A 20,136-nucleotide genomic window follows, 5' to 3' on the forward strand; every position below is an offset into this window, starting at 1 on the left:
CTTGCTGAAAAACAGGTTCTTTCCAGTTTTCCCACTATTTCAAGCAATGCCATGTGAACTTCCTTATATACTTTTCCTTGTAAGAGTGATTTCTAAAGCAGCACCTCTCAACTTTTTTATCTCAGAACTCCTTTACAGTCTTAAAAACTATGGAGGACCTCAAAGAGCTTTTGTTTCAGGGAATTATATCTATCAGTAGGGTATCATAGTTAACATTTTATAGATTAAAATGAATTTTAAAGATAATTATTTATTAATTAATTTAAAATAATTACAAACCCATTATATCAATATAAATACCATATTTTTATAGAAAATAAGTGCAGGAAGATAAATATAGTAAGATGAATGACGTTCTTCATTTTTATAAATCTACAAAAACTATATTGTTTGTGTTGAAATTTTTGAGGATAACTTGGCCTCATATAAATACATAATTGGAAAAGGGGATGGTAACGTTCAGATAATTGTGGATATTCCCTGATAATGAACCAAAACTCAACAAGTGACTATTTCTTAAAGATCAGCTGCAATGTGAAATCCGAAACCATCTCAGTGAACTTTTTGTACCCTTACATGAAGATGCATTGATCTCGGGGTGCCTGGGTGGCTCAGGCGGTTAAGCATCTGACTCTTGGTTTTGGCTCAGGTCATGATCTCACGGTTCATGGGATAGAGCCCTGAGCTAAGCTCTGTGCTGACAGCGTGGCGCCTGCTTGGGATTCTCTCTCTCCCTCTGCCTCTGCCCCTCCCCTGCTCTCGCTCTCTCTCTCTCTCAAAATAAATAAACTTAAAAAAAAAAAAGATGCATTGCTCTATCTTGTACTTTGCATACATCTTTAACTCGTGATTTTTGTAACACCATACACTAGTCATTTGGAAAATATTGGTTCACCGAGCCCTGTAGATCTTCCAGATGTTAGCACACTTCATTAGACAATCTCAGAATTTTTCACTTGTTAATATCACCTCTGATCTTCAAAAGCCTGAGTATTAGGAAGCTGTTGTGCTCACAGTGGCAGACCTAAGGGTCCTAAAATTGGAAAGTTCAGGTGTCATTATTGGAAACAAATATTATCAGTTGTTTCTCCTTGACGTGACAGGCTCACTTCAGTTTTGAGAAAATATCTGCCAAATATCCGAAAACCCAAATAACCATAGTTTGTTGGCAGTTCTTTCAAGGAAGAACAGTGCTCCGTGGAACAAGTGGCCAGTTCATCCTTGAGCTCAGTCACATACGTGCTTTCCCTGGGGACCACTGTGCTTGAGGATTCAGCAGAAGGGCTTTATGTGCAATTTCCATTTCATCACGGGGAGTATTATAAAGACAGGGACTCTGGGTCAAGATTTTTAAAAATTAAAAATTTTACTGCTCCATCAAGAATGCTCCTCAGTAAAACGGTTTTCCTCCCTACAAAGTGCACGGCAGCACAGAGTACAAGCAGGGCTGGTATGGTTTAGGGACACCGCCTTGATTCGCACCAGCAGTTTTAGCCACCATTGCTTTTACACCACCAATGCAAATGTGAACACAGCAGAAAAGACAAGTCACTTCTCTTTTAAAAAAAAATTTTTTTTAAATGTTTATTTATTTTTGAGAGAGAGAGAGCATGAACAGGAGAGGGGCAGAGAGAGAGGGAGGGATCCACAGAATCGGAAGCAGGATCCAGGCTCCGAGCTGTCAGCACAGAGCCCGACACAGGGCTCGAAGCCACGAACGTAAGATCATGATCTGAGCCGAAGTCGGACGCTTATCCAACTGAGCCACCCAAGCGCCCCGACGAATGACTTCTTAGTATTATTCTGAAGACATTTTTGACCTTGCAGGTCCCCTGAAGCACCTCAAAGATCCCCAGGAGTCTGGGATTACACTTGGAGCACCGCTGCTCTGGGGTGTCTACCCACAAGACAAACTGCTGGGTGGCCGGGCAGGCACGTTTTACCTTTACTAGTCACTCCCGAATCGCTCTTCTGAGTGTTTATTAACTTTAATCCCACCAGCAATGTATAAGCATTCTCAAGTCCCCATATCCTGGTCATCATTTATAATCCAACTTGTATTTTGCCAACCCAATGGGTATGAAATAGTGCCTCGTCACTGTATTCATCAGGGCATAGAGTTTCAAACATATTTGCAACGGTCTTTCAAATCCGTTCTCTAATCACTCATAGTGAGATGGTGTTTATTACTCTCACTAATAATTGAGGTAATTTACAGAGATACAGATATAAAAGACAGTCTCTTTCAACATATGTTTAAGAGGGCTTTTTTTTTCTCTAGCTTTCATGTTGGCAAAACATTTTCCACTTCTCTTCAATTTCCTTTTGCAATTTTCCAAATGAGAGAGCTTCTGGGGAATGCTATTCTAGGGTTTTTAATCATTTATTCCCTGTAAACACTGCCAGCCCATATGTGATTTGGTTTCAGAATTGCAGCTGATTACGCTGCAGATTTGATCCTTCTGGTCTTGGGGCTGGTGAAAACTGCCTAGTGCAGTTCCATGCACCTCGGTGTATACATTGTTGAAATGCTCCGCTCCATGCAGATTTGTAGATGCTGGTAACACTGTCTGTGCAGGCCTTTGTGAGCAAGAGTTGATCAGTCTCCAATATGGCAACTTCCAGGAGACTTTCCAGGGTGAGTTGGGCTGTGTGTGATTTTCTCTTTACAAGTTGACGGCACAAGCTGTCCCGTCCCCCATGTAAGAAGCAACGCTGTTCTAAGTAGTCGCATGTGGGAGCTGGAATTAATAGGCATTAGTTCCTCTTCCTGTTGGTTTGGATCCTCAGCATCTGTTCATCTAGACTGGGGGTTTGCCAACTTTTTTGGTAATAATCCAGATAGTAAATATTTTAGACTTTGTGGGCTGCATAATCTGTCACAACTACTCTACTCTGGAATAGGGCAAAAGTGGCCATAGATAATAGGTAGCCTGACAAGTATGGCTGTGTTGCAATAAAACTTTATTTACAAAAACAGGAGTAGTTTGTAGTTTGCTGACCTCTGGTTTAGATTGCTTCTTCATTTGGTTCTCTGGAGGAAGACTGCTAATCCTTCAATGTCTATTCTTGTAGTATGATAGTCTATAGTTTACATTTCATATCACTGTATGTGTGTGTGTGTGTGTGTGTGTTTGAATCTTTAATGAAAAAAAGTACATATGAGAAGTCAGAAATGACAATAATTCGGTTAATAAATAAGATTATTATTATCATTACTACATATTATTAGAACACAAATACTCTGAGAGAGCTTAATACAACACATGCCAACTGGACCACGGTGACAATGACATATACATGGCAGTTGTTCCTTTGAGGGCCTCCACTGCTCTCTAGATAAGTGAACTCTAATTGGGCCTGGAAGGCTCCTTGGTGAAAAATCTGATTCCAGCTCTGGAACAAGGAAAGGACAAGAGGAGCCCAAAACACCTCATTGTGCCAGACAATAATGTGTGCCAAAGAATAATGGAGACACAGAAACCATATTGAAGGGATGGCAAAGTCTGGGACAATTTGATCATCAAAATTAATAATAATAGTAATCAATTGTAGCTCAATAAATAAAATAAGAACCCCCCCAATCCATATTGATTTAAATTGATAAACAAGTAAATGAGAAAGAAGGGATAATTTTTCCTTATAGTAGAATGCCAAGTAATAAACACAGAATGGATGATGGAGTTAGAAAATCATCACTAAATGCTAGAACGATAGTGAAATGATGGTGAAACAATGGTGAAAATCTGAGGAGGAGCAGGATATTTTCATAACCTTGAAGTATCTTCCCATAAATGACTTCTTCATTCCAGAGGGAACTTTGGTGACTTTACAATAGAGAAAGCTAGTGGACATCTTCTTACCAAATGATCAAAGTTGATACCACTAATATTGGGGCAAATCAACATCATGTGCCTCCTGATATGATGCACTGAAAAGAACACAACATTGTTTCTGTGAAATTCCTGTCCAAATGCATCCATTCCATCTAATCATGAAAAATAAAAAAAAACATCAGACAAACCCAGAATGAAGGACTACAAAATAACTGGTCTGCTCTCTTAAAAAATAATGTCAAGATCAAGAAATGCAAGGAAAGGCTAAAGAAATATTACAGATCAAAGGAGATGGAAAGAAACATGACAGTTGGATGCACTCTGTAATCCTGTAGTCCTGAGTCCTGGACAGAGGAGGAAAGACAGCTAGAAAGGATACTAAAGGGACCATTGATGTAATGTGAATATCAACTGTGAATTCAAGGATGGTGTTGTATCAATGTTAAATGATTTGATAATTATGATGTTACACGATTTTAATAATTATGCTAAGGTTATGTGAGAGAATGTCTTTGTTCTTAGGGAAAAAACACTACAGTATTTAGGATGAAAGAAAAAAACTGCTTCTGGTAAGATGAGGAAATACCTCATGAACCAAAGTTGGGCTTTAAAATCAAACACTTCATAAGGCTGATCTAAGGTGATGGTACCTGGGAGTGTGGCGGTGGTTTCTGGCTAATATCATGCCTTGGATTACTAGACCCCGCAGATATTATAGACCATTTACTATAATTACTATGTATTTTATAATCAGGAAAAAAGTAATTTTTTTTAAAGCTTGGGAGGGTATTCCAGGTAGAAGGAAAGAAACTGAGCAAATTTATAGTGGTGAGATATGCAAGTGGTTTGAGGTTCAAAATATGTCAAGGCTGTAGCAGATACATTGTGGAAAAATAAGACTACAAAGTCTTATAAAAATAAGACTGAAAAGTTACAGTCAGATTACAAGGGATCTTAAATGTCATAGTAAGGAGTGTTAATTTTCTTCAAGGGCAAAGGGAAGCCATTGAGATCTATCAAACAGAAAACTGACAAAGAGCTGAACTTTGGGACAATGACTCTGGTTGCATGTTCAGGTGGGATTAGAAGGTGTAGAACCTGGATTTGGAGAGATTTTTGCAAAAGGTGGGTGACAATACACTTATTTAGTCAATCTGGGAGCAGGGAAACAGGAGGAGAAGGGCATAGAGTCATCTGCCTTGAGTTGCTCTTTGAGGCTAGCAGAGCAATGGACTTATCCAATGGACTGAATGTTTGTATTCCCAGCCAAACTCGCATGTTGAAGTCCCAATCCCCAAAGCAATGGTATGTGCAAGTGGAACCTCGGGGAAGCAATTAGGGTCAGATAAGGTCATGAGAGAACAGCCCTCAGGATGGGATTAATGTCCTTATAAGAAGAGGAAAATCCCCCTCTCTCTGCTCATGGGAGGACACAGCAAGAAGGCGGCCATCTACAAACCAGGAAGAGAACCCTCACCAGATGCCGAATCTGCCGTCAACTTGATCCTGGACTTCCAGCCTCCAGAACTGTGAGAAATAAACGTTGCTTGTTAAGCCCCAAGTCTATGTTCTTTGTTACAGCAGCCCCAGCAGACGGAGACAACTCGTCAGGGGGAAGAAGTGGACATGGCAGGACACAAAGAACTTCAGGAGGTACCTGAATCTAGGGGGCGGGAGGGGAAAGAAGAGCCAGCGAAGGAGACGTGAGTGATTAGGGATGAAGGAGGAGAGCCAGGAGGGGGCAAGGTCATAGACCTATGAGATGAAGTGTCACAAAGGATGAGCAAGAGGTGGGCAGCAGGTGTGAGTGCTGCTGGGCAGCTGGGGGTGGTGGTTGTGTTGTTGCTGATGCTGTAGCATCCCGTTCAGCAGAGCAGGAGAGGAGAAGCCAGACTGGAAGGAGGAAATCGAGGTGCCGGGTGAAGGCTACTGAAGAAGTTTGAAAAAGTTTGGTGGCGTTATGAAAGAGGAAGGTGAGAAGGTAAAACTTGAGGAAAATGGGGTTGAGGGATGTTTTGATTCCCTTTTGGGGCTGGAGCAGACCCCCCTCCCTGCGGCTCTGAAAGACTCTCAGAGGGCAGGCACACCTCCTTGGGTCAGGGAGACCCCCGGGTGGGCACAGCCACCTCATTCTGCCTGAGGGAATGACGGAGTGGTGTCACGGTCATAGCCAATGTCCCCTTGTACTTGGTTACCAATATGGATATTCTAAATCACCAGACATCTCAATTACAGACAAAGACAGGATACCTCTACAAGAAGACATTAACGAAGAAGAAAATAACAGGTGTAACAAGCAGAAAAACAGTGACAAATGCACATCATACATAGGCAGTGACAAGAAACAAATTCAGTGTTCCCATCTCCTCACACAGGAGTCTATTGGTCAAGGATGTCTTTTCATTGTCTACAATTCTATGTTCCTTTAAAAATTTCACTACCTAATTGTGATAATAATGATAATGGTAGGGGCACCTGGGTGGCTTAGTTGGTTAAGCACCCAACTTCGGCTCAGGTCATGATCTCATGGTTTGTGGGTTTGAGCCCCACATCCGGCTCTGTGCTGACAGCTCGGAGCCTGGAGCCTGCTTCGGATTCTGTGTCTCCCTCTCTCTCTCTGCCCTTCCTTCACTCACGCTGTCTCTCTCTCAAAAATAAACATTTAATTTGTTTTAATGAAAACAGAAAGAATCCTAACACATGGAGGGAGTGGGGGGCTCCTGTCTTTCCCCGGTGCCCTAGGGTTTCCCTGAGCTGACCCGGAAAGACTGCCTCTTTGAAGAGACCTGGCCACACTCCAGCCCAATGAATCCATCGAAGGTCCTGTTTGCAGAGAGAGAGAGAGAGAGAGAGAGAGAGAGGACAAGGCCTCACCATCCCTCCCAGCTCCTAGCATTCCTGCCTCTGCTCTGGCTGTGTGCCAGCCAGGGTCCTCCTCCCCTGGGGGTGGGTGGTACAGCTCTAGACAGTTGACAGGCGGCATGGCCCTGAGCTCACTGAAGGTCCTTGGTGTCCCTCTGATCCCCTTCCCAGGTCAGGGCCACAGGGACAACACCTCCCAGGTACCTGCAGGTGCCCGATGGTCCCGGCTTCTCTAATCGGGGTCTCTGGCTGTCGAGTCTGTTGCTAACACGGTGACTCTAACTGCCGTGTACTACAAATTAATTCATTCCTTTAGGCCTTGCTGTTCGGTAACTGGCTGTCACAGCGATCGCCCCAGGAGCTAATTGAGAGTTGCGATCCGTGGCAGTATTTCCATTAGCAGCATAATGACAGCAGCCACCGTGCACACGCAAATACACATGGAAGCAAAAACACATGGGTACATGTATACACACACACACACACACACACACACGCTAAACATATACACACACACACAGGTGCCAGGCACACTAACACATATTCATCTGATTAGCCCCAGTGTGTTAGCACAGAGACAACTGGAAGGTCATGCTGCCAGGGCTGCCCGTAGTTTGGGAGCCCCCGTAAGAGGATGTGGACATGACACCCTGGGGGTGGGCCTGCGGGCCACTGCCAAGAGTGCAGGAGCTCACGCTGCTGAGCCTGCTGCCCAGGTGCTGGGGACCTGGCTTCCTCAGTTGACCTCCTTTGATCAGGGGGAGGAACTGGGTGGTGACCATGCAGAGACCCCGAGTGTGTGTGCACAGGCACAGAGGCTGGGACGGATAAGGAACAGGATCAACGGTTCTCATTCCAACCAAAGTTCACTGGGCCATCTCCTCGTGCTGCAGATGCAGGAGTTGGTGACCCTCAAAAGCCATTTGGCTCTAGGTCAGGCACCGTTATGGGCACCCAGCTGCCCTAGGCTGGATCCCCCCCAGGGAGAGGCAGAGATGGGACGAGAGTGTGCTGGTTGGCTGGGATATGACCAGCAGCCCCAGGACAGGAGAGGGCTATTGGAAGTGGGGAGGGAGATGAGGCAATGCGTGTGTGTGTGTGTGTGTGTGTGTGTGTGTGTGTGTACATGTACCTATGGGGGAGTGTGTGAGCCAGTCTCCCCTTCTGGAGGCAGAACAGGTGGGGTATTTGCCCTCCATTCCCAGCGGTTATTAAGGAGGGTCAAGGGTTGCTCCCAGGGGAGTCAGCTCCCTGGTGCTTCCAGCCTAATGCTGTATAGACCTAAACATGCTTCCTCAGCCAACAGGTACTCAGCGAGTACCTGCAGGGTGAGTACACAGAGGGTGCAGAGAGGAGGGGTGAGCGCACAGAGGGTAGGCCACACTAGCAGCCTTTTCCTCAGTGGCGCACAAGACAGACCCAGTCTCTTTCTCTAAGAAGCTTGTTTCAGATGAACCAGACCAGGGCATCAAGTTCAGGAGTCAAGTTCAGGAGTCAGGACAGCAGTGGTTCAGAGCCAAGCCCTGGCATCCAGTGAAGCAGGGTAGAGGATGGCTTTGGCCATGAACCCCTCCGCTTACTGGTGCTCCACCAGGCCCCGACCCAAGGCCTCTGTGTCTCGTTCTATACCATCTCCAGCCACTCCCCTGCACCTCCAGCTTCAGCAGCATCTGTAGACAAGAGACCCCCACTCAGGTAACTCTAATCCAGCCTCCCCTCCAAGCCCTAGTTTGTGTGTCCGACTCCCTATCTGACACCCCCACTTGGAAGTTGTGAAGGCATAAGACACTAACATGGTCAAAACCAAACTCACCGGTCCCCTCCTCCCCAGACACCTGGTCCTCTGTAATGTGTCCCATCTCGGGACGGGGCAGCCATTCCATTCTCAAGCTGGAAGCCTAGGACCCAGCCAAGACACCTCCTTTCCCATGTCACTGATGGCCCATCTCTACCAGGTTTTGTTGATTTTACCTCCCTCTTGTATCTCCACTGCCACCAGTCTAATCTAAGCCCCTTCCCAGGCAAATACAAGACAGGCACTCAAAAAATATCTGATGAGGCACCTGGGTGGCTCAGTCGATTAAGCATCAGGCTCTTGATTTTGGCTCAGGTCATGATCTCACAGTTTGTGAGTTCAAGCCCCAAATAGGGCTCTGTGCTGAAGTGTGGAGCCTGCTTGGGATTCTCCTCTCTCTTTCTCTGCCCCTCCTCTCTCTCTCCAAATAAATAAATAAACTTAAAAAATATATATCTGATGAAGGCTCTACTCTACTCTACCAGGGGCCTGCAATGACACTCCACAGGGGCATGCCATCCACTTCTTAATCTGGGTTGTTCCATAGATAAACAAAAAGAAGCATTCCAACCAAACAAATTATAAAGCCCAGTCTGGTGGATCTATTCTAAGTGAATTATAATTAATAAACTTTCTGTACTAGTGATAGAAAATATGACTCAAACTCATGGCTCAAGCAAAGTAAGGAAGAGAGGTGGTGGTAATTTAATGACTCAGATAACTAAAAAGACCAATAGTAGAGCTTCAGGCAAGGCTTGATCTAGGGGCTACTGAGAACATCAAACCCCAATTTCTCTCTGTTGATCTTTTGATTCCACTTTTTCTATGTGAGTTCCATTCTCTGGGAAGTTCTGACCTCACAATGGCAAAGTGGCTGCTAGAGGTCCAAACTGCAGGGTTGCAGGTTCAAAACTAGAAGAAAGAATTCTCCTTTTCTGTACAAGTTCAGGGAATCACTGTGATTGCATTAATTTGAAGCATGTGCCCATCCACCTTTGTGACCAGGGGGATTGAATATGTTTATTGACCAGGCTCGGAAGCCTCGGATGGGGCCCTATATAGTCTAAGAGTAAGGAGGACACATCTCCAAAAGGGGATCCAAGAGCTATGTACTCAAAGAAGGGAACTGGAAGCCCAGGGCAGAGACCACAGACAACAAATACTCACTATTAATACATACTGCAAACAAGAGGATGCTTTGCCCGGGACCAGCAGGACCCTTGGATGGAAGGCCACGGGAGCTGGTTAGTGCAAGCCATTAACTGTGCTGCAGTCATCTGAAAAGAGCTCTGGGCATGAATCACCTGCTCCAAAGTCTACTACACAGGTGCAAGGCCACATCCTGCATGCATGTGATGCAAGGATGGGGGTGGGGGAAGGGCCTGGGGTCATTCTGCTTTCCCCAGGATTCCACTTACGGATCACAGTGCCTCTCATTTCGTGAACTGGGCTGAATAGCGTGCCTCCCAAAAGTGCATGTCCGCCTGGAACCTCAGAATATGAACTTATTTGGAAATCGGGTCTTTCCAGATGTAATTAGTCAAAATAAAGTCATACCGGATTGGGGGTACCCTAGATCCTATACAACTGATGTCCCTGTAAGAAGAGGAGAGGACCCACAGGGACACAGACATGCAGAGAAGAAAGCCATGTGGCGACAGAAACAGATCAGAGTCAGCCAAGGAGTGCCAAGGGTTGCCAGCAGCCACCAGAAATGAAGAGCTGGGAGGGAAAGATTCTTCCCTAGAGCCTTCAGAAAGAGCATGGCTCTGCTGACACCTTGACTAGGGACCCCTGTCCTCCACAGCTGTGAGAGAATATATTTCTGTTGTTTAAGCCCCCTCATTTGTAGCAGCCTCAGGAATCGAACACTCTTGGGCTGGCCTTGCTGTCCAGCTCCATTTCCTAAATAGCCACCCTCTCAACCACTGCAGACACAGGCAGGCATTTTGGTGCGTAGCAAACATTTTTGGAAGTTTGGAGGAGTTTTATTTGGTCACATCAGCAACCCAATGTGACCCTCATGACACTCTGGTGCCCTTTTCTCCCATCTGCCTTTCCTCCCAAGTTCCCTCAGAAACTCAACTCCCTCAATTTATTGTGCAGGATGATCTAGGCCCCTGGTTGTCCTTGCTCTGGGCTCACCTGACCCTCCGAAGCCCTCTGCTGAGCTCTGCAAAGACCAGTTAGTTACTACAGGCCTCACTGCTCAGCCACAGAAAACACGGCAGGTGTTTGGACCTTTCTGTCTTTCTCCTCTTCCTCTCACAGGTCTTAGCTAGAGGAAGAAAGGAATAGAGAGCTTTATTTCCTTACTCATTTGAATGATTCTTTCCTCCCTAGAAAGCAGAAACAGTTATACTCTGTTTGGTTTTAAGTAGCTTTTTTTAAGAAAAAAACAAAAAACCCCACCAAGCCTAGGAAGGCCATGTCTTCTGCCATGGGGTACAGGGCCACGACTGATCTTTAATTAGCTTTGGTGACCCTTTATCCACATGGATCCACCTTGGCTCCAAATCGTGCCCCATTCCCAACTGCCACAGAGAGATAGGCCATCTTCCCAGCTCCTGCTGGAGGACCTCGCTCCCCGATCTGTGGCCGTTTTGATGGTCAGAGCAGACGGACATCTGCTCTGGGATCTCAGAGTCCATCGAGTGAGGAAACGGAGGCTCAAGAGGAGAGGGACTTGCCTGGGGCCGCCCAGCAGGTGGCGAGGCAGCTGAGACCAGAACAGGGTCTCTTGTCTCTTTCAGCCTAGTCTGCTGCAGACAACCTGCTGTCCAGCTGTTTTAAAGCACTCTCCTTGCCTGTTTGCTAAGGTTTTCTCAAATTTCCCCATTTAAACTTGATCTCAGATTGTCTCCATAGGGCTTTGGTTAACGTGTTAAATTCTGGGACACCTGGGTGGCTCAGTAGGTTAAGTGTTTGACTTCAGCCCAGGTCATGATCTTGCGGTTGGTGAGTTCATGCCCCGCATTGGGCTCTGTGCTGACAGCTCAGAGCCTGGAGCCCGCTTCGGATTCTGTGTCTCCCACTCTCTCTGCCCCTTCCCCACTCGGGCCCCATTTTTAAAAAATGTTCACGCACTGCCTCAAAGGTAGCATATTGTCAGCATTTGGCACTATAGTAATAGTAATTCATTACAAGGATGATAGCTCACACATTTAGCCTTACAGAGTGCTTTTCCATATAACTCAACCAGCAACTATTTTGTCCCCCAGAGGATATCTGGCAATGCCTAAAACCAGTTTTGATTGTCACAACTGGGAGTTGCTACTGGCATCTAGTGGGTAGAAACCGGAGACACCGTGAAACATTCTACCAAGTACAGAACAATACCCACGACAAAGAGTTATCTAGCTTAAAACGTTAGTGGTGTGGTTGTTAAGAAACACTGCCATAGATCATGTCATTTAGTCCTCCTACAACCTTCCAAAGTGGAACGTTCCAACCTGGGTGCCAGGGGCGCCAATGGGTTACATACACACAGTGAAACCTCCCCTTCACCCTTGAGGCAGACAGGTAGGGCCCAGGAGCACCCCAGGCCCACTTGCATCTGGCTATTTACAGACTCCTGCTCTTGCAAAAGTGGCCAGAGCTGAGGAGGAAAGTGCTTAGCAAGTGTTCTCCAGTCTCTCGCTTGGAGTGAAATCCCTATTCCAAAGGGAAGTCAACTGAGACCCAGGAGGCCTGTCAGTTACAAAGTCACACAATTAAGTCCTGGTTCCAGGATTAGGGAAAAACCAAAGCAGAATTTTTTGATGCTCACCATGTAATATAAAGAATGAATGACAATTGCTATTTTGTGAATAAAGAAATTATTGCTGAGATTAATTTAACCAGGGTCATATAGGTCATAAGTAGAGAAAATGGATTCAAACTCAACACCTGTCCTATTCCAAAGCTTGTGCCTCTCTCCCAACATATAACAGGTGTTGGGTCTTACTCCCCTCGTGGCTGAGCTCAGCATAACACGCGGTACACAAAAGGCGCTCGATAAATACTTGTAAAGTGAACAGAGCCATCGCTCTTTCCATCCTTGGCTTAGGTATCCAGATTGAGGACTACTGGATACCTCTGAGTGAACTGGCATTTCCCACAGCAACTCTTGCTAGAACTCTGTCTCCACCAACCTTGCCCCTCCTTTCCAAGGTAGTAGGTAGGATGGAAAGAAGATGAGGCTACATGCCAGGAGGCCTCATTGGACTTCTGTCTCTTTTTCTAGAATGTTAAGAGAGTTGAAAAGATCATAAGACCCCTTCTGAGGTTGGCCGAATAATGGTACCCAAAGACGTCCTGTTGTAATCTCCAAGAGATGACTAATTTCTCTAATGGCTACCTATTGGACACCTACCAAGGCTGGCACTGATATAGACACAAGAGGAGCAGTGGTGAGCAAAGTAAGATAAGCCCCTGCTTTCGGGGAGCTTGTCCCCCAGCATGGAGGGGCCACTGGGGCTGCTGACAACAATCCAAATATGTGCACAAGGCTTTATGGTCTTTGGCATTCCTCAGTAGCCACATGTATGCTGAGGTCCAGGCAGGGAAGCCACCAATTCCCTCACTGGAACCTGTGAGTCAGGTCCCCCTCTGGAGGGACACATGCTCGATCCAATTGATAGAGGATTTCCACACATAAAATGTCACTAAAGATAAGCTCACAATCCAAAATTACAAAACTCACAAGGAAATAATACACTATGAGAGAATGATGGCAGATATAAGAGATGATAAGTTCAGATCCCCAAGAAATTCAGGTAAAGAGACTATAGGCACAACCCCGTGAATATCCTAAAATCTACTCAATTGTACTCTTTAAAAAGGTGAATTTCACGGCATGTGAATTATATCTCAATAAAGCTGTTATTCAAGAAAAAGGCCACAGTGTGGAGACTATCATATACATAGGTTTAAAATGACTAAAATCACATTATCTTCCTGTGGGGATTATTTAAGAATTAGAGAAAATGTATAATTGGCACAAAATAAGCACCCAGTAAGTAGTATCAGTTATGATTATTCAGTGCTTATGAATTTATCCTCATTTCCACATTTCCTAAGCTCCTTATCATCTATCAAAATGTACCTGTGCAGTGTCCCCATTCTTTTAGAGCCTTAGCACCACATTCTCTCAATTCTAAGACACCAACAATTGTAACACGTGCCATCAATTCCATAAAACTTTTCTTAACTAAAGCAATATATCAAATGAACTTATCTCTTCTAAGTTGCATTCTAATTCTGGAAATATTAAGATGAGAAAAACACATTTAAATTTATAGTACTTGATAAAGTTATTTGTGGTAATGTGATAATGGATGCCACTGAGCAGCTGACATAATGTTTTTTGGCTCTAAATCCTACATCATCGAAAGGCTGGCAGCCAGAGGCTGGCAATGTTAGAGGCTGGAGCATGAGATGAGTGTCACGGCCGTGATGTTTGTCCCCAAGGCAGTGGAGCCCACAGGCCTGAAGCAGAAAGGGAGACAACTCAACAAGGGAAATTGTTTTTGTAGCACGTAGGCTGCATTGGCTCAGTCTTCATCTTCCTATCAAGGACGTGATACTTACTCAGTGTTTGGTGTCATCGCCTACATGGGGCCTCTCCTGCCTCCTGGGTCTCAGTTTCCCAAGCTATACGACTCTATTAAGGAACAGGACTCTATTTTCCAATGGACCACAACAAGTAGAGGCTTATTCGGCTCAAAGCTCAGCAGGATTGAGTTCTCTTTCTTCCTCACCCCTCTTTGTTCTTCCCCGTGAGAGGGGATAAAGTCTTCAACAGAGAGTATTGTGGCCAAGGACAGTGCCCAATCTGAAGGTTTCAAGGATCCACTACTGGCCAGGACCACAAAGCTGGGACCTGTAAGGAGGGAAGAAGGGAAAAGAAGTAAAGGGGCAGGGAGACAAGGAAAGAAAGGATTTGCAGGTGCCCATACATGGCTGATTTTGACCACCCCGGAAGATCATATAATGGTGGTGATTTAACAATGGGATTTAATGATGCATAAAATGCTATCACAGAAGTAAATGTGAAATTCAACCTCCCTTCACCCACGATGATGGAGCAAGAAAGCTTGGGTCATCAAGACAAAGGGTCTCATATATATGCCAATGTCTCTTAAACTTTGGCATATACGTGAATCACCTGAGGAGCTTGTCAAAAGGCAGATTCCGATTGAGGAGGTCTGGGGTGGCACCTGAGATTCTGCATTCCTAACGAGTGCCCAGGTGATGCCAATGCTACTGGTCTCTGAACCATACTTTAGTTGGCCAATATTCTACCATATTGGACTGGACCAATATTCATTCATTCAGTCAGTTATTCAACAAATACTTGTTGAGCACCTACTACAGGCCACACAATGAATATTCCAAGTGCTGGAGATACCAAATAGGAAAGACCAAACAGAACATAGAGCTTACATTCTAAATGACAATATGGGATTGAATTAATGATGGAAGCTTGTGTGTGGTGCAATGTAGCAATGAAGATGTAACAAAACCACATTTCTCATGTGACAATTTATCTTGCCAACCCAAACTCTAATCTTTGTTCATTGAAGGAGAGGGCAGGAAGCGGTGGGAGAAGAGAGGGGATCCTGGCCACTCAGGAGTGTTTCTTAAACTCTCTGGTCTTCAGGTTCTTTTAAAGAGGAGCTTACGCTAACTTTACACTATCATCGTGAGGCACTTGATATATGGCGACTGCTATCATTTTATTATTACCGGCCAAAGTGTGAAAATGCAGCTGCTGGAGTCTGTGTCTCCCCTGCACCCCCACCTGGAGTTCTCCATCCTCCCCCACCACCCTTGCCTCCTGGAGCCACAAGGCTACCCTGATGAGCTGTGCAGCTTACTGTGAAATGCGTTGCATTTTCTCCCCAGCTGCCTCCTGATTGCAGTATTTACTTTTAATCTCCTGTGCCTCAATGCCCGATAAAAACTTTGTCACATTAGATGGTGACAGATGGGGGAAAGAAGGGGGGTAGCCCTGCGAGGGAGCATCGGGGGCTGCGCAACAATCCTTCACCACGCCAATTACGTCCTTCGGTGCTCCCCGGCATGGGCACCCATGTCAACGCAGAGGGAAATGGAAAAGCATAAATAAAGACAAAACCAGGCTCGGCGAGGCTTTAATCTGCAGAATAACATTTCTCATTTGTGTGAAATATCACTGGATCCTCTCCCTATGCTCCAGGAGGCACACATGATTGCACACGCACACACCCTGAGGGAGACAGGGGTTCCCAGCCCCCTGTGGGGAGTGTTAACTATGTGCCACAAGGCTTGGAGCTGGGTTAACCCATCCCATGTTCCCAACTGGGCTGTCAGGAATGCTTGCTCCTTCCAGTAGGCATTCGAGGGGAAGAAGGGAGACAGAAACTGGCAGAGAGGGGAATGTAAATGGTTAAGAAATTATCAGGCTGGTGATCAGAATCGGTTCTGCTTTCACAATAGTGGGATGATTCTTTCATAATAGTACCTGTGATGGTGCTTAACACTTTCCAAACCTCTTCTTTCACAGGTAAACTTCTTGATCCTCAACAATGCTGTGAAGCAATTAAAAACACACCCTCCTAAGTTTTCAAAACATGTCTGTTTTTTCTCTCTCTCTCTCTCTCTCTGTGGAGGTGTGGACTAACTTCCTGGTTGCCCTAGGGCTGGGGGTGAGAAACGGAGGGTTCCTCCTGGGCCCCTCTTTGTTCTCCAGAACCTGGTGTGTGCGTGAGAAGGGAGAGACAGAGACAGAGACAGAGACAGACATGACAGCCCGGCTGACTATTTAGCTAGAAGACAAGACCTCAAGTAAATTGGGGTGACTCCATAATATTATTCTTAATGAACTACATATTTCTATGTTTAACAAAACTACCCACAGTTTCCTCTCATGTAGGCTCAAGTTTTCTCAGACAATCCTTTTCTTGCCTTCCTAAGATCCTGAGTTCAAAGGCCCCTCCAGGATTGGGACTTGAGTCCACGTGTATGGGGTCCACATGGAGATTCCAGATAAACAACACCCATGCGGTGTTTCTCAAAGTGTGACCGGGAGACGTGCGACACAAGAAGCTGGGGTACTTGCTCAAAATTCAGGTTCCTGCGGCTTCTGTGAGAAGCGTTCCTCTTTCTCAATGGTGGTCTTCCCACCAAAGTCCAAGAACTGGGTCCCACTGGTTCCCGTTTTTCTGGCTTGAGTCCTGTGCTGCCCAGAACCAGCCGTATGGCCGGAGGTGGGGGCAGGGCTGGAACCCTCTGTCAGGCGAGACAACTGGACAAGGGTGTTTTCCAAGAGAAACTGACAGCCATGAGAGACAGATTTTGAGTCCACAAAGGAAGCTTTTTCCACAACGACAGCTGACCAGTATCTGATAAGCTCTGTGCTAAGGAGTGAGCTCCTGGTTCCTGGGAGTCCTCGAGCAGACACCGGCTGACCAGGAATCAGGTTTGCTGCAGGGAGCTAAGGAGCTGGAATAAATGAGGGCCCTGCACTAGTCCTGTATGGCTGCTGTAACCAGTGACCACAAGCTTTGTGGCGTCGAACAACACGGACATACTATTTTACAGTTCCGTAGGTTAGAGATCTAACGTGAGATGCACTAGCCTAAAATCCAGGTGTCAGCAGACTGTGGTCCTTTCTGGAGGCTCCGGGGAGGATCTGCTCCTCGCTTTCCCCCTTATTGAGGCCACTTGCATCCCTTGACCTGTGGTCCCCTCCCTCCATCTTCAAAGACGTCATGGCCAGCTGAGTCCATTCCCCATCACCTCTCTCTGACCTTCTCTTCTGCCTCCGGCTTCCACGTGGAAGGATCCCTGTAATCATATTGGGCCATTCTGGATAATCCAGGACAATCTTCCTATTTTAAGGTCAGCGACCTTCATTTCATCTACAGCTTTAGTTCCGTTTTGCAACGTACTGCAACAGAGTCCCAGGTTCAGGGGATGAGGATGGGGACATCTTTGAGGGGCCTTATTGTGCTTACCCTCGCACCTCCACTCCCTTCCTGGCCAGGGATTCAGTGGTCCTATAACTGATTGGATCACTGGGTCTTTTCGAGCAGGGCAGAGCCTGCGACCCAACCGGGTACAACAGTAACACCCTTCAGATGTGCCCCCCGGCCCCCCAGAGCACAGCACATGTGATTGTTTGCTTTGAAACCAGAAGGCAGGTTACACAGTAATTACCTCTTTGTCTATTAGCAGCAATTACACTCAAGTCAGTAGGAGGTCCAGAATGACTGTGGACGTGAGCTCTTTCTCAGGAAATGCTATTAAGGGTAACTAAAAAGTTGTTATACAGCACTTGAAATTATAGTGTCCCCTGCCTGAAAAGATCCCTGCCATCTCCCAGAGAGGGGAGAGAGAGTGAGGCAGCAGGTGGGTCGTGGGGAAGAGCCTTCTCCCCCTGAATCCTCATGATCCCTTGAAAGTTGGAACGATCTGGGCCTTGGTAGTGCCCAAAGGTGGCAATCTGTAAGAACAGCTATTCGTTGCTCCTTCCTGGGTGACAGGCATAGAACTGGGGCTTTATGCACCCCAGAGCCAAGTTCCTGAGTGACGCTCACTCCTCAGGGCGTTCCAAGGCTGAGAGGAACACCGAATCTGTGTTTCAAGGATGGAGGTGCTGAGGCCTCCAGGGATGGGGCTAAGCGGTCCAAGTGGGAGTTGGGAAAGGTGTTCTGGCCTCAGCCTGCCAGAACCATCCCACGCCAGCCTCATGTCCTTGGCAAATGCATGGAGTGAGAAACAGCACTGAGCAGGGGAACTGCCAGAGAGAAGCTTGTTTCTAAAGCATGCAGTTTGGAGAAGAGGGAGGCTGGCTGGTGGCCGCAGCCCGGGTGTGGAGGGGCTTCGCCTCTTATGTTTAAGAGTTTACTCTGTCGTCATCAGGAACCAGTGAAGGGATGGGTAGGGACATGGTTTTACTCTTTAGACAGATCTTTCTGTTGGCTGTATAGATAAGGGGCCAGCAAACTTTTCTGGGAAAGGACTAGATAGTAAATATTTTAGGCTTTGCCGGCCATCTGCTCTCTGTCACAATCACGGAACTCTACTGTTGTGTAAAAACAGCCAAGACCCCATGTAACTGAAGGAGCATGGCTCTGTTCTGATAAAACTTTATTTACAAAAGCAGGCTGTGGGCCAGATTTTCCCCACAGGCCATGGTTTGTCAACCCCTGGTCTAGATGATGGATTTGAAGAGCATGTGTATTCTATGTTCCTGTAACTCATGTGGATTCCCATCCGTTGCTCTTTTATTCATTGGCGTATTTAAATGGATCATTGGACTGGTGCAAATGACAATTAACAGTGATAGCAATTTATCATATTAATATAAGTTTTATAGTTTGCAGAGTTCTTTCATATAAGCTATTTCACATGATCTGTCCATAATGTGGGCACATAAAGACTCAGAGATGTTAAGTGACTTGCTCAGAGTTGCACAGCTCATAAGCAGTTTGTTTCTGTTTAAGAGCAGTTTTGTCAAGGGTAGCATATCCCAGCTCCATGTTTTCCTTTCATTAGTAAGAAAATGTGACACTTGATTGAGCAGTTCATTCTTTGGAGATGTCGTAGGATGGCAGGAAGTCCTACCCAGTTTCTAAATTCCAGAAAGCAGACTAGAGAGCAAGGGTGGGTCTCAGGCATGGGGCTGGGCTACACAGTGGGGAAGGTCTTCAGGATTGTGGCTATGCCTCCTCTCTCTCTCTCTCTCTGCACCAAGCCAAGAGGATGATTGCTCTCAGGAGGATGACAGCTGTATCCAGAAATTCAGCTCCTGGAACGTGGCTTCAGAAAGATGATGTTGATTGACATGGGCCAGGCTAAAGGAATATGGAGTCGAATAAACATACAGAGGAGGGGGTTGCAAACCATTTCCTGGAGTGGCAGGAAGCCTGGCATTTCAGGCCCAAATTCAAGACAATTAATATTAAATGAATCCCCTTTCTCCTGCCCCTCTGCATGTTAGGAACCCAGTTCATGATAATGGCTCCTTGTGTATGAGGGGTAAGTGTTGGTTATTCCAGTGACCAGGTTTCCACATTGGCATTTCGTGGGTGTGTCCAGGGAGACTGGCGTCCAAAAACACACAGGGTAACCCTGCACAACAAAGACTGTCTCCTATCCCATGTGAATTTTGGACATTCCACTGGATATCCATGTACGTGAAAAACCTGATTTGAGTGATCTGAGTCTGGACCTAACGGTGTCTTACATGTAACACATAAAGCAATTTTTTGCAAAGTTTTAATATCACCAAATTTTCCAGCAGTTCATTTCTTGTGTATCAAGGTGAAACTAGACTTTGTTTTGTTCAGGACCTTGCCAAGAATTGCTCACCGTTTCAGAAAAGGAAATCACAAAATGGGGACACCACTCATAGCATTTTGCTTGTCTGGAAGGATGTATCTGTCTGTATTTGAAGCTGTCAAATTCACAGTGAATCTACAAATAGGTGCAAGCATCCAACTTCTTTTTAAAACTTTTAGCTCATATTTTGAAATACGTATGGACTCAAAATAAGCTGCAAAAATAGTACAGAGAAGTGTCATATACCCATCACCCAGCCTCCCCCAATGGAAACATCTTACCTAATTATATAGTTCATTATCAAAATCAGAAAACTGATTGGCACGATATGAT

The 20,136-nt window shown here is 45.8% G+C and overlaps 1 long non-coding RNA gene across 1 annotated transcript; it reads right to left on the reverse strand.

The window, feature by feature from the left end:
- Nucleotides 1–1,738: 1,738 nt before the first annotated feature.
- Nucleotides 1,739–18,551, reverse strand: LOC116738105. Its single transcript, XR_004343714.1, has 3 exons — nucleotides 18,541–18,551; nucleotides 8,695–8,698; nucleotides 1,739–2,890 (listed from the first exon to the last, which is right to left on the reverse strand). It is a non-coding gene; the product is annotated as an uncharacterized LOC116738105 (long non-coding RNA).
- Between the last annotated feature and the right edge of the window lie 1,585 nt (nucleotides 18,552–20,136).

The sequence above is a fragment of the Lynx canadensis genome, chromosome B3, assembly GCF_007474595.2.
Source record: "Lynx canadensis isolate LIC74 chromosome B3, mLynCan4.pri.v2, whole genome shotgun sequence".
NCBI classification, from domain to species: Eukaryota; Metazoa; Chordata; class Mammalia; order Carnivora; family Felidae; genus Lynx; species Lynx canadensis.